At 41.5% G+C, this 5,321-nt stretch overlaps 1 pseudogene; it reads left to right on the top strand.

Moving 5' to 3' along the window:
- The first annotated feature begins 2,103 nt into the window (after positions 1–2,103).
- LOC140607854 (glyceraldehyde-3-phosphate dehydrogenase-like) lies at positions 2,104–3,280 on the top strand (annotated as a pseudogene).
- The last annotated feature ends 2,041 nt before the right edge of the window (positions 3,281–5,321 follow it).

Raw genomic sequence — 5,321 nt, 5'->3', positions numbered from 1 at the left:
TAAAATTCACAAAACAAATCATCTGATGATACCAATCATAAAAATATACAGCTTTATGAAATTTCAAGCCACAGATTGCTCCCATGTCCTGTAATCTTTAATGTATTTCAAACATTAAGTCTTTCATTAAAGCAGTCTAGACAGCAAGGCTTTTTCAGAACTTTTTTATTTTTAAGATTTTATTTATTTATTCATGAGAGACACAGAGAGAGAGGCAGAGACATAGACAGAGACAGAAGCAGGCTCCATGCAGGGAGCCCAATTCGGGACTCTGGGATCATGCCGAGCCAAAGGCAGATGCTCAACCACTGAGCCACCCTGGTGCCCCTCTTTTTCAGAACTTTGACTTATTCTGGGCACATAAGCCATCTGGTTTGTTTGTTCATGTTCATCTAGTTTCCATAAACTCAGACCACACCCAGACAGAATCTAAATATCATGTATTCCCCTCCTTCATTGGGGTCCTGAAACCCAACCCATCCCCAGGTGAGAATCATGGGTATCAACACATCCCCTTGTTGATCTAGCAAAGGAAATATTTTCAATAGTTGCAGGTTTCAAGGTAGGAATTCTTCATGCTGCATAGAAAGCCTGGCTGGAGAAAATGGAGACACAGCCCCAGGGATGTAAGAGAGGAACATCCTAAAGGGCTTTTTTTTTTTTTTTTTTACTATTCTTAAAATAATAAATAGTAGTCTAAAACAAGTTTACTAGGCAGAACCACCAGAGATAGAGAAGTAATAATCTGCAAGTTCTAAATAGATGGCCTTTCAGTAAAAAATGAAGACACCATCCCTGAGCTCAGTCAAGACAAAATTTACCTGAGAGTCATTTCTTCCTCTCCTTTCCCTTCTAGGTTTCTTTCTCAGGTGATATTATGTAAAGAAATCACACATGTAAGCTTCCAAAGGCCTCACTCAGCAAGGCCTCTTCACCTGCTGTTATCAGCTAGCTCAGAGGCAGAAGGATCTTGAAATGCACAAAAAGATGCCCTCTCCTTTGTCACAAGAAAGATTCAGAAAAAAGGAACTCCTCTGTGGACACTTACATGTGAGTTTCTCCTTCCTGGTATCAGATGCCCTCCCTTCCCACAGACAGCCACAAATCCTGCCACAGCATGAGGAACCTGGGCTGCACTGACCTGCCCCTTCCAAGTCCAAACCGTCTGATAGTTTTCTCTTCAACTGAAAGCTGGGCTCAGCTCTCACAAGTATGTCTGTGAATCCTGTGCTTCACTCTGGCCTATCTGAAAATCACCTGGAGCACACAGTTAAAGCAGCACTGCTGCTCTTATAATAGACTCTGGCAGAGGGCCCAGGTGAGGGTGGTTCTTAAAACTCACTGTGGCATCTTTACTGTAAACCCACGCTAATAAGCAATGATGTGCTTTCAAGCTTCAATATGCATAGAAATCACTTTGTATTCTAGGTCCCATTGAAGAAATGGTGATTCTGTAGGCTTGGAATGGGATCAGATAATTGGCATCTTTCACAGGTTCCTTGTTAGTGCTGATGTTGCTCCACATTTAGTGACACTAAACTAGACACTAGAGAATGCAGTCACAACACACTTGAGCCCTCCACATCCACCATCTTATGTCAACCCAACAACTCCAGGTGAGTTCCCAAGAAAGAGTCTACTATTTACTTTTCTCTGTTTTGAGTTTACTGTGGGTTCCCAGCAAAGATCACCATAATCATCTTGAAGGACCACATGCTTTCCTTTTTTTTTTTTTTTTGTGACCACATGTTTTCATAGCACTTTAAAATTTGCAGAAAGGCTAGTGAATACATTAATGTCTGAGCAAGTCTCTATGTGGAAAATGACATGTGTACATTGATTACTGCAATATTGAGTGCTCTCTGTTCACATGGAAGTTATGAAGACCTCATATATATGATGTAATTTAATCCCCATAACATCCTGCGAGCTGAGCTCTAGGTGTCCTATAATAACCATAAAGATGTACATACTGGGCCCCACCTATCTGCCTTGCCTCCTGTTTCCCTATCAATTAAAAATAAATGTTTGTGGCTCTCCACTCCTCCTCAATCAATAGACAGCCATGTCTTCTGGTAGTGCCAGCTGTGCCCCCAAGACACAATGGTGAAGGGTGGAGTAAACAGATTTGACCAATTGAGCACCTGGTCACTAGGGCTGCTTTTAACTCTGGCAAAATGGATATTGTGGCCACCAATAACCCATTTATTGACCTCAACTACATAGTCTACATGTTTCAGTATGATTCCATCCATGGCCAATTTCATAGCATAGTCAAGGCTGAGAATGAGAAACTTATTATCAATGGAAACCCCATCTCCATCTTCCAGTAGTGTGATTCCACCAATATCAAATTGGGTGATGCTGCTACTAAGCATGTTGTAGAATCCACTGGGGTGTTCATCATCATGGAGATGGCTGGGGCATACATGAATGGTGAGCCAAAGTGGGTCTTCATCTCTGCCCCTTCTGCTGATGCCCTCACGTGTGACAGGCATGAAACATGAGAAATATGACAACTCCCTCAAGATTCTCAGCAATGTCTCCTGTACCACAAGCTGTTTGGACCCTCTGGCCAAGGTCATCCATGAAAACTCTGGCATCATGGAGGGACTCATGACCACAGGCTATGTATGCCATCACTGCTACTCAGATGACCATGGATGACTTCTTAGGGAAACTGATATGATGGCTGAGGGTTTGCCCAGTACATTACTCCTACTTCTACCAGCAGTGCAAGGACATCCCTGAGCTGAGGCTGAGTGGAAAGTTCATTGGCATGGCCTTCTGTGTCCTCCAACCCCAATGTTCAGTCATGGATCTGACCTGCTGCCTGGAGAAAGCTTCCAAATATGATGACATCAAGAAGGTAGTGAAGCAGACATCAGATGGCCAGCTCAAGGGCATTCCCAGCTACACTGAGGACCAACTTGTCTCCTGAGACTTTCACAGGGACACCCACTCTTCTACCTTCAATGCTGGGGTTGGCATTGCTCTCAATGACCACCCTGTCAAGCTCATTTCATGGTATAACAATGAATTTGGCTACAGCACCTGTAGCCAAACCTTATGGTCTGTATGGCCTCCAAGGACTAAGAACCCCCTGGACCACCAACCTGAAAAAGAGCAAGAGGAAGAGAGAAGCCCTCAGCTGCTGGGGAGTCCTTGCACTGAGTCATCCCCCAACACAGAGAATCTTCTGACTCCCAGTTACCATCCCAGACCCACTGAAGAAGAAGAGGGGCTGAGGGAACTCTACTTTATCATGTACCATGGATAAAGTATACTGTACCCAGCCCCCTCCCCAAAATGTTTGTAAACTATAGGAGTGCAATATGGATGAATGGAAAAATACAGAAAGGAAGAGATTAGAGTTTTCATTCTTTTGTTTACATTTTTTTAACAGGATAGAAAATGTTTCACTTTATAAAGTAAATGCCAGTTTTCCTATACTTTATTCATACTCATCAGCAATGTAGGACTATTTTAATTCCTACACATTAGTGTTAATAAAATTTTTTAAAACATTTTATTTATTTATTCATGAGAGACACAGAGAGAGGCAGAGACATAGGCAGAGAGAAGCAGGCTCCTCACAGGGAGCCCGATGTGGGACTGGATCCCTGGACTGGGATCACTCCCTGAGCCTAAGGCAGATGCTCAACCACTGAGCCACCCAGGTGTTCCTAAAATTTTCTTTTTTTCTTAAATTTAGTTATTTTAGCAAACAGGGAGTGTCATCTTCCTGTTGTTTTCCTGCTTTCTATGAGGAGTGGTTAAGGAAAATATGACATATATGGATTATGTAATATCAAGATATAAAATACATATATCATAGAATATAATACATATATGTGCACCATTCAGTCTTTCAAAAAGAAGAAACGGAAGAAAGAAGACATTAGTCCATTTTGGACAAAGTTGATGAGCCTGGAGGATAAATGGAATAAGCCACACAAAATTGCAAATACTGTTTTATCTCAATTTTATCTCTAGTCTAATAAAGTTGAGCTTCTAAAAGCAGAATAGAATTGTGATGCTAGGACATGGCAGAGTGCAAAGTGGGAGGCGTTGGTCAAATGGTGCAAAATCTCATTTATGAAGGAGGAATAAATTCTGGAGATCTGAAGTACAGCGTGGTGACTGCACATTATTCTAGGTCTATTACACTTGATATTTGCTAAGAGAGTATATCGTCAATGTTCTCAACAAAAATTAATTTAAAAATCAGAAATAAAAACTTCTAACACTATGAGGGCATGGGCATGTTAATTAGCTAGATTGTTTTAATCACGTCATAACGTATACATATATTTATGTTTTGTTACTTAACAACTACTGAACTATTGAATCTGCAGGAATAGAAAACAGGATTCTGGGTGGAAGGCTGGTGAAGCACACAACGTAATGATAAAAACAGAAATGAAAAAAAAAAAAAAAACAGAAATGAAGGCACGAAAATATAGGGTCCTTTGCCCATTCATTGGATTCTGGGTTTTGGTAATTGTGAGCACCAGCCCTGGAGAGATGAAAGGAAGAGCCACTCAGAATCGGATCTCCTCTAATCTGTCCTGAGAGTGGAGGAGATCCAGAGCCAGGCCAGGCCAGAGCTGCACACAGCCTCAGAAGGGGGGTGGATCTGGTTTGGCCTAGGGAGGAAGCTGGTTGTAGGCCCTGATATCCCTGACTCTACTTCCAGCTCTGTCATTCCTAAGCCTGCTCAAAGAAATTCAATACACTGAGTTCACATTATTTTAATCAATTTTGTCTCTTTCCTAGTTTAGAAAATAAAAGAAAAAGCAAGTTAACATAAATGCTTGACATTTTCTAGGACAATTAGAAAACTTTTTTTTTTTTAAGATTTATTTATTCATGAGAGAGAGAGAGAGAGAGAGAGGAAGAGACATAGGCAGAGGGAGAAGCAGGCTCCATGTAGGGAGCCTGACACGGGACTCGATCCCAGGGTTCTGGAATCATGCCCTGAGCCAAAGGCAGACACTCAACCACTGAACCACCCAATCGTCCCGAAAACTTTTTAATTTTAACAAGAATGCAAAATAAATGCTACAGCTACTAAAAAGTCTTTGGTCCAGGGAGGACTCATCGCAGGTGACACCAGAACTCACGTTCTGGTGAGGTGGTACACTGAAACAAAATCCCATGTGTACCACCTCTTCCTCAAATTGACTCCACAATCCTGAATTCAACCATGTATCCATTGGTTCTAACCTAAAAATTTCTAGATATTATGGATCATGATTCTTCGTCTGTTTTTCTAATAACCAATTGCCATGGAAATAATCAGTTTCTATCTGTTTGCA

Source organism: Canis lupus, chromosome 1 (assembly GCF_048164855.1).
Source record: "Canis lupus baileyi chromosome 1, mCanLup2.hap1, whole genome shotgun sequence".
In the NCBI taxonomy this organism is placed as follows: Eukaryota; Metazoa; Chordata; class Mammalia; order Carnivora; family Canidae; genus Canis; species Canis lupus.
Note: the sequence above shows the minus strand (reverse complement) of the source record. Positions and strands in the feature narration are given on the sequence as shown.